This window comes from Epinephelus moara, chromosome 1 (genome assembly GCF_006386435.1).
Source record: "Epinephelus moara isolate mb chromosome 1, YSFRI_EMoa_1.0, whole genome shotgun sequence".
In the NCBI taxonomy this organism is placed as follows: domain Eukaryota; kingdom Metazoa; phylum Chordata; class Actinopteri; order Perciformes; family Serranidae; genus Epinephelus; species Epinephelus moara.
This window is the reverse complement of record NC_065506.1, coordinates 44,560,754-44,571,050: the sequence shown is the minus strand read 5'-3', so window position 1 is coordinate 44,571,050 and position 10,297 is coordinate 44,560,754. Positions and strand designations below refer to the sequence as shown.

General features: G+C 42.8%; 1 protein-coding gene across 3 annotated transcripts in view; it reads right to left on the bottom strand.

Annotated features, from left to right (window-relative positions):
• lrp4 (low density lipoprotein receptor-related protein 4) overlaps nt 1-10,297 on the bottom strand; it is a 161,737-nt gene that overhangs the window by 111,310 nt on the left and 40,130 nt on the right. The window lies entirely within an intron of this gene.

Below are 10,297 nucleotides of genomic sequence, written 5' to 3'. Positions count from 1 at the left end.
GGAGGAGGTGCACATTAATAATCCTCCAGGACTGTAACATGCTCATGTTTAACCCAAACAATGCATCATGTGACTGCAGTTGCTTCACATCCAGGTCGGAACACCTTCTCACCACAAACCAACCGCACCAGAGTTCATTTGTAACCAGACCAAGACCACCTCTTCAAGAAGGTCTCGGTCTGGTTGTTTTGGTGCTCACCTGAGTGTGATCGCTGTGTTCACACCTGCCTAAACAAACCGCACTTAGGGGGCAAATAAACTTGAGTTTGACTGAACCAAACCAAACAGAGCAGGTGTGAAAGCAGAAGTTCCCAATCCAGATCCAAGTACCCACAGTCCTGCATATAGGCAACTCTCCATTCCTGCACACATCTAATTATATAAAGAAGAACTTCTAAGTCGAATGTTGGTACCTTCAAATCTGGCATCTGTCACCATTTTCTTACACATTATTACACATACTCACTACTTTCTTACACAAAAAAAAAAAAAAAAGGTCTGACTTGCATCAAGCTGCTACACTACAACAGAAAATTAGCTTGATGAGAAACTAAGCATGTAAACAAAACATCAATCTAAACCAGATGTCTAAAAATTAAAGGCACATGTAACAATTGTTGATTTCACTGATATAACCCTGAATAAATCTGCAAGAACAAAACCAAATCAAGTAAGGACATGGTGAATTAAAACTGAAACAGAATCTGCAGATCAGCGCCAACATGAGTGCAGTGCTCAAGGTTCAAACATTACTTTTCTAAACTGAGCTTCAAAAGACGAAAAATACCAGAATCTTAGATCCACGCCGTGGGATGCAAACCTCAAATATGTCCAATAAACCCAAACTAAGTGACCCGTCTCCAGTGCAAACATCTATTGTTCTGTGGAGGCAAATCAAAACCATGTTTCTGGTGTGTAAAAGCAGTGGACCTCACTCAGCTCAAATTAAAGCAGCTGAACCACTAGGGATGTTAACATCGCTGTGCCTGCACCAGAGTCCAGGTAGAATAAAATGGTGGAATAAGTGAAACAGCAAGAGGTGCAGAGAAATGGAATTGGCTGCCTACTGGAGTCTGAAATCTTTCTGTGTGGGACAACTTTACTATTTCCAGCAGGACGTCTCTGCAGCACACGTGGACTGCAGGTGAAGTTTTAAATTTTTGCTGTGTGTGTGTGTGTGTGTGTGTGTGTGTGTGTGTGTGTGTGTGTGTTACTAGTGTCTGGATCAGGTCCAGTCCAGTGGAGTCAGTCTTTAAGTGTTACACGAGCCCCACGTCTGAGCCAAAACTTCCAGCCTAGACCTTCCCTGTAAGAGAACCCCCAGAGATCAAAACCTCTCCCTGGGATTTATCGATCACCTGCTCTGGGGCTGCACGCTGACAGCCTGAAATCCATCCCACATACAAATCAAAGTCAGACCGTGGCAGCTTACAGGAGAAAGTACAGTACACCAGGATAGATGGCCAAATAACTTAAACAAAAACAGCGTTTAAACCTTCCTCTCGAACAGCATGAGCTTGTATTTTTATTTTTTCACAACCCTTCCAGGGAGTTTTGGCTGCACGGCTCTGGTTAGAATGTTAATCCTAAAATTATAGTACAATTGAACAAACAAATCTTTAGAACATTATAAAGTGATTACACTGACTCATCAGTGTCAGTGACAAAATCTGTAGCTTTTTGCTCTGGATCAGCTGCTTAAATCCTGGTTAAAAGCTTACACAAAGCAGTCCACCTTGACTGAATTAATGCATCTGATTGGTTACAACCCGCCGACACCAAATCCACAAAATGAGGTCAGCATTTCACCGAAACTGGGAGAAGGCAAAACACAACTCTCCACCACAGGGCTGTAGGCTACATCAGAGTCTTAAAATGTTGTCTTGTTGTGTTAGTGGGAGCCAGAATAGAAGGAATCATGACTCAAAAATAATTTTATCGCATACCAGCTGCCACTGCCCGTCAACACAAAGGAAGACAGTGCACACACAGATCACAACGCACAATTTTTTGCATTTATTTCAAGCAGCAAACTTCAGGGCTGAAAAATGAAGCCAACGCTGACATGCCAAAAAGTGCAGTTCCTAAAATGACCACTTGAGGCTGGCTCCAGAAGCCAGTCAACCCCCACGTTAAAATGAAACTTAACAGCTGAAATAAACATGTTTACTACCTCGTACAAAGAAACGTTTTGACCTCTATAGCTAATAGAGCTGTTCATGAAAACTGTGCAGGGGAAACAGTTTTGTATAGCTCACCCATTCAAATTATATTAAGGCTTAAATGTATGCAGATTAAGAGCAGGACACTTTGAGTGACAGGCTGTCTGCAAGGTGTCACTACCGTCTGAGTCAGATCCATCCCTCAGTCCTCCTCAGCTCTACTCTCTTGCCCAAATCTGATCATTTCTAGCTCCAAAAAACAGAGATGGCGACCTTAGGGCTTCTGAACAGGAGTCTGGTAACCAATGGGTGACGTCGCAAAGGCTACGTACATTATTTTCATACAGACTATGATTTGTACACATATCAGAACACCTGAATCAATCACAAATTTAACCAGTGCAAAAAATTGTTTTAATCTGCACAAACATTCACCTGAGCTTTGTAAGGCACCAAAACCACAACAGTCAATCTCTGAACAAGAGCAAGTACAGTGTTCCTGAACAGGCCTCATGGCAGCACCGGATGCCAGATCAGTATTAGCAGCTTCATTTGGTCCATGTCTGTGAATGTGAACTCACAGCGAAGGGATAAGTGTAATAAGAGGAGATTATTCCATGTGGGCGAGCTGTAACTCACTTTATGGGCTCTGACTGGATGAGGGGAGCAGGCACTGAGGTCCAGCTCAGTAATATCCAGTTATAAACTGACGCAGCATGAAGGGCTCTGCTCCGCAGCTCTAACCTCCTCCATGCTGGCACCAGACGCTCTATGATGTTAACATTTGGGATTTGGGGCAAAAACTGGGCTTGTAAATTCCAGATCTCCGAGTGAGAGTTTGCCAGTTTCAGTATATTGACCTCTCTGTTTTCTACATCAGTCCAACAGTCGGCCATTAAAATGAGCTGCTAACTACGAGGAGGGCTCAAACACGCGCACACACATATGCACATGCACACACAAGTGAAAACACACTCATGCCTGTACAGATGTGCACACACTGACTGGCAGTCAAAGGCTTGAGTCTTTCTAATTATCAGACAAACAGATCAAGAAACATCAGGATAGTAGCACACCGATACTGGATTTTGAAGGCAGATACATATCTATCATAAATACACATATAGACAGAGAGTGTGTGATTATTTTTTTAAACAATAATAATCTGGCAACAATGACATCACTGTCAATCACCTGACCCCCAGGAAATAATCCCTTCGAAACCAGTTACCTAACAAATGTCGCTATCACACAATTCTTTAAGGCATCTTTAATAGCTGGAACCAACTTCTTTAAAGACGGGTTTGATGCTGTACAGATCATCTTAGAAATGCTGTAACGCTAACAGGTTTTGGATGCAGTGAGTCCACGGGATCCCCAGGTGGTCATTTGAGTGGGTCCCCTACATATCATAAAACCTAGTCTTGCATAGACCTTTCTCTAGCACTGTGTCAGTGCTAGAGAAAGGTCTGGAAGCACCCATTATCATTGTGGTACAGGGGGGACAAATGCTCTGGGTTGTTTGTATTTCTCTAAACCAAATACAATTGTCTTGGGCGGCGCTACACCCAGGATGCAGCAGTGGTGCCCTTGAAAGATGGTAGCATGCAGGTAATAGAGGGGGAGGAGAATGTAGGCTGCAATGGCCGATCAATGGCAGGCTTATACCAACAGTCTACATCCTTTTGGATTTTAATGCATCAGAGACTCAGGACACGTGTCTAGCAACATCACCAGAAATGTCTATTTACATATGAAACGATTTGTAAAATAAATGAGGGATGTTAAGTGGACGAAGAGAATGACACTTTATCTGTGCTTTCAAAGGGTTACCTTAGGTCATACATTTATTGTTGTTAAGCAAGACAGTTTGTGAATTAATTTCTCTGAAAGTAATTAAATGTTGGATTCATTTTGTATCCCTCTCCCCAATAACAATAGGTTACACGCACATCTTGAAGTTATGAAACCTCACAAGACACACACACACCCTCGTCCCCGCAGGACAACAAAACCCCGGAGCATTCCAGAGGAGGTGGGAGTGGAGAGTTTAAAGGACGGTGGGGGTGGAGGGATGTTAAATTGGTGACTTGGAAGGCAGAGCCTTTCCAGAAGCGAAGCGGACAACCTGTGGTTGGGGTTGAATTCTTTCCCTCTCTGGCTCCTTTTAGAAAAAGAGGAGAAAACGGCAAACACAGACCCCTCCATTCAGAGTAATTTATCCCTATGGCCAGGCCTTCTTTACCGGCAGCAATAGCCCCCTTCCGGGGCTGCCCAGCAGGATGCCTGCGAGTGGCGTGTGAAACTCTCCTGTCTCCTTCAGCTCAAAAGGGAAGGATGAACAATGGCCCTCGCCAGGCGCTGGCTCTGAACAATCCCTCTCTCTGCTTCGCTCTCTGCCTTACTTTCTCCGTCTCTAAAAGCAACCACAAGCTATTCCCGCAAAACCCACATTCCTTTATCCATCCAATATCGTCCGTCAGCAGCCATTACCTTCAACATAAACTGTTTTCTCTTATTTGCCCCTCTTTGCTTCTCCCTACTCTCTTACATCAAAATCTTCCCCTGGTTTCCCACCTCTTTATCTCTGCCTCAACTCTTCTGGACTTCCTCTCTGGTAACACTGAGGCAAACACTCTGAATCAAGGCAAAGGGAAGCATGAAGCGCCCCACATTTTTCTGGGTTCTCAGGACCCCATTTGACCCTCCCATTGCCCCAATCATCAAAACGTGGGTAACTCATCCTCTATGACCATGTTTCATTCCAACCATCTTACCATCATTGAAAAATCCCTGCTGGATCTTTACTGCCTGAAGGGGCTTGGCTCAAAGTTGGAGAGCGGGTGAACAAAGCAATTACAGGTCTGATTAATAGCATATTCGTCAGGGATGACATTACAACTGACTTTGATTAACCATGCCCCATGTGTGATTTCCACAACACATGGAACACAACAGTGAAAACAATGAAAATCAGTGTGGACAGCAAGACAGCTTTGTGCCATTACAATAAACTCCATAGCATGTCTCTTGCCCCAGGCGGAGGATGCTAGAGAGCGAGCTGGGCTTCAGCGGAACATGTGGTTCATCAGTTCGCATGGCGACACTCCAACTGGTTCAGGCTGAGAAACAGGCAAAGTATATGTCAGTCCGATCAATCAATAACAAAAAAAACACTGTTTCTGCACTCCTCTGTGGGAGTCTGCAGTTGAGGGAAAGAAATGTGGACAGTTTCCCCACAGAAGGAGCCTCAGCAACAATCTGCACAGCTCTTGCGGGAAGCCATTTTCCCCCCAGCACTCAACCATTCACCAGCGGCTCCTACAGAGCTATTGAGCATTCACCAGGCACCTCCACATCCCCGACAAGCGCAACAAAAAGCATTTTAAAGCAACACTCCCTGCAGTTCCCACACTATTTCACCTGTCAAACGCTTACAAAACAGTCGAGGAAGGCCAAATGCTCCTCAGGGGCGCCACAGCACACCTCTTGCCAGCCTCGGCCCCACTAAAGACGTTGTTATTTCTCTTAAAGAAAGAATACACTTATATACACTTTCCCACCTACTATCAAGAGCGACTATTCTGAGCCTCAAGGCCCAGACGGGACCTTCCACCTTGAGAAGAATCACCTAAAGTAGAGCAGGAATCCTGAAGAAAGCGTTTCCTCGCAGAGCCAGACTCCCAGAGCGAGAGGATGAGTCATCTGGGAATGATGCTCAGGAAATCAATACAAACCAATTGTCTGTTTGAGGAAGGAGACAACAGAAAAGGCGAAGAAAGGGCAACACCGGAGATCCGTTGTGTTGTAGGAAATTAGAGGCGTCTGCAGAGTCAGAACCTTGTCCGGCTGATTGATCATTTGAGTAAACTAGAAAGATGTCAGGGTCTCGAATGGCTTCACGGAGGTCTGAGGAAGAGAGTTAGAGCAGCTCCTCAGGTCATCATTTACTCAAGTCTTCATTCTGAATTCAGAGGAACATAGCTCTGCATACTGAGGGTGCAACGATACAGTCAGCTCACAGTTCGACTTGTTCTATTTTTAAGAAAGTTGGGGTGAAAACAAGAAGTGAATTTCTTATTTTTCTCTCTTTGGGCATCAAATGTGCCAAAACTATACTGCTGTATAAGATGTAACTAATATTGAGTTCAGTTTTTCAACTCAAGTCATGTACACACACTACATGTCTAGTACTTAAAGGCATACTTCACCCAAAAAATGACCATTTTTTAAATCAATCGGTCATGACATGTAACCTTGAGTTCAAGAAAACTTTTTCCTTCATGCCATCACAGAAAATGGCAAACATATTGATTTATTAAATTAATGGGCAGCATATATATCTATATCAAAACATCCATTTACAAATTCTCACACAATTCGTGCAGAATAGTTAACCCAGTTTCACTCCCGAACTCTCGACAAAGTCCGCACAGGAAGAGCAAGAGGGGTGGACAGTTGGGTCAAATGAACTCTTGACTTTCACCCAGAAGCCAGCTGTCCATGTACCGCGTGAAAAGACCAAAAGTCAATTGCATGATCTTGACAATAACGTAGTGTGTTAGTATGTGTAGCATACTATACTAGTGACACATGTAATGCGACATTATATAACATTAGTGCACACGTACTTTTTTTAAAGTCAAACCATGTTTTTTATTGAACGAAACCACACGCTTATGTTGCCTAAACTCAAGGAAGTTAACCTAAAAAAAGATAAAAAGGCAAAATTTTGAAACACTGTATGTGTTTAACAATGAAAAACTAGGGATGTCCCAATCCGATCCTCGGCGCCCATCACATTATTTTTTACAAAATCGGAATCTGTAATAAAAGACCGGAGGAATCAAAACAACAAAAATGGCCAGGTTTTTCATCTATGTTGTTCATTGTTGCCTCCGCTTTCCAATGTATTGTAACCGAGCGTCCTGGGTTCGCCTAACTGAGTGCAGCTAATGAGCAATAAACGGACAGGAGTCGAGACAACAGGTTCAGCAGCCACCGCTTCTCTCTTTATTCTGAGCAACACAGCCACACCTAACGACAGAAGTTGCCTACCACAGTCCTACGGCAACTCTGGAGGGACAATTTGTTTACAATTCAGATTTTGTTTACATTTTGTGCTGCTGAACCACCGATAAGCTTTTTGGATACTATTTAAATAAAAAACAAACCTTATGGGACAACTTGGATGCATTCTTGTTTTTCTCTCTTAATGTTTTGAAAAGTATCAGATCGGACTCGGTTTCAAAATAAAGGACTCGGTATCGGATCGGATGCAAAAAAAATGTGATCGGGACATCCCTATGAAAAACTAAACATTTCTTGTAAAAACAGAAAAGAGACAATACGTGTAACAAGCATAATTTGAGTCGCCATACTGAAACACCCAAAACTGACACAGGAGGGGTACCTAGTGCGTCATATTTTGACGTGTAGGGCCACAAACCAAGCGACTTGGGAGGGAGATTGTGTTGGAAATCGTACAGTATGTCCCAATCACACAAATTTTTGGTTTAGGTGAAAACCCAAGTGCTTGGGAAGTACTGAGCATAAGACTGGATAAATGAGACTTGGATTATATTGCACAAATCGTGTGAGAGCCTGTAAACGGATGTGTTGATATAGTTTTGCTGTTGTTATATTGGTCCCCAGTTAATCAAGATTTCAATATGTTCACCGTTTCTGTGGAGGCATGCAAGAAAAACACAATTTTCATCACTAATTCAAGGTAACACAGTGTGACTGATTAATATATGAGTGGTCATTTCATGGGTGAAGTATTCCTTTACACTGAGATTAAAAAAGGCACATATTTGTAATCTCTTATAAGTGGTGTTTAACAATAAGGTGACAAAAGGTGCAACCCTGCACCTTATTCAATGACAAGCTTTTATCTCCCTCTTGTTTGAATTAGAGACAACTGCTCAGTAAATGTGCAGCTCTCTAACTCATTTTAAGAGCCAAAGCAAAACTCCCACTGAACATACTTTTTCAATGTTCCGCTGTGTGTGTGTAGGATGGAGAGGTACAGCTTCACTTAGGCTAATTATAGGCCGTCTCTAACTGGTTTTGTTGCTATGGTGCACATATTCCATTATCTGCGTACCATGGATGTCAAAATAAAACTCAGTGAGAGTGCATTTGCTGTGTGTATAGGCTAGAAATTCTGCAAAAAAAAATGCAAATAAAGAGTAAATAGACAAAAACATGTACACAGGTTTTGAGGTTTTGGGTAATGTAGCTCAGAAACAAGGCAACCACTTGAGCTCCGGTCCTAACTCTCGCTGCCAGAGCATTCTGCAGCACCGCAGCTCGGGTTGACTCCGGGGGAGAAGTTAAACATGACAGAAAGCTTTTCACACGTCTGCAAGTAGAAATGACAGCGGCCCACTCCGCTGCACTAATAAACCTCCTGTTTAAATAGACGGCACAAATATTTGCTCTGCCAGTCTGAGGTGCTTAATGCGCCGCAGCCTTCAGATCACGTTGGGCTGAAGATGCACTTATGTGTCTCCTCACAACCCTCATCAAAGTTTAATTTGTAGACGCTGCAATCATCGAAATCACAACATAATCCCATTCTTCGAGTTAAGATCCCCCACTTTGATCAGTAATAAAAGCTAAAACAATCAAGAGTGTGTGTTTGTGTGTTTTTTCAGTCCCAAGACACCTTGTATTGTTTAATATCTACCCAGGATGGTGCGAGTGGTATCCTATTTTAGACCCTCATAAAAGGAAAACCAGGATGTAACTCAATAAACGTTAATTTGGCCCAAGGCATTTTGGAATATGAAGACATCAATCTTAATGCTCCCCCCCTCGTCAGCTTGTGACAGCCGCTTCAGCAGATCAAGTCATCACCCAAAACAGCACTCGTGTAATGAAGGAGAAGGAGGAGGGAGACGAAAGGGGAGAGGATGATAGAAAAGAAGACGTTTCAAGGGTAATTTCAGTTTATTACAAGTTTGGCCTTGTTTTCATCAGCTTGGCCATCGTTTCCATCAGTAATAATAACACTGTACTCCCCAGGGTAATTGCAGGAATTTGGGAACACAGCAATATCACTAAAAAATAGGTCTAATGCGGCATGAAACACGATCAGTCATGCAATCATACAGATTTCAAACAAACCCCTAGTTTAGACCAATTTATTTGAAAGAAAATGAAGATGAACGGTAACATTATTGCCCAAACTGTCGGGTGTAAATATCCATCACAGTTTACGAACTGATTTCCAATGCTGAGCAACCGAAGCTGTGCACCCATTCAATTCTCCTGTGAAATGAGGGATTATTACTGACGTCTCAGGCCCATTCACCCTCGGTTACATCTCAGAATTAATTTGGATAATCAGGCTGAACTGTTGGCGTGTTTACAACTTGTCTGCTCATGTTTCTTTCAGTCATGTCTCCATGTTCCCAGATCTTAGCAATGACTTTGGTAAGTACAAGTTATAATTTCTAATAGAAATGATGGCCAGAGCTACAAAAACAGGACCCAAGATATGATAAACTATAATTCTCGTTTAATTTGGGACCCCTAGGTCATGATGTTACAATTAATTTTTTTACAAACATAACTGTTAAGGCTTAGATCTCAAAACCAGTGGTTCCCAGCTGGTGGGTCACTGCCCGAAAGTGGGTCGCAGATCCATTCTGAATGGACCTGAATTTTTAAGTACAGTGAATTTCCGGTAGAGCTTAGATCGGGCCCAAAAAATCCAGCCCGACCCCATCTGAGTCTGTGCATGTTCTGTCTGAGCCCGGCCCGTGCATTGTGCTGCACTTGGTACACTCGACGAAGCCGACACACACGTTGTCACGGTCGACAACTCACATGTGCGCGCCGTCAAGGGGGCAGCTAATTGACAGAGACAAGAAACTAGCTTGACGACATGGTAGGATGCTAAATGTAATAAACTATGTGGACCTTAAAGGAGCTATATGTAAGAAATCTAAAGCAAATAGTCATAAAATCCTCCTAATATGTCACAGAGACTAAGGAATAATGTTCATATAACATACTGATCTCACCGATAACAACAGTACAGCCAGAATATTCGCATTTAAAAAAAAATTTTTACAGTCCGCAAATCATTTTTATGTTTTGAATTTGTGTTTTGGCCTGTTGCG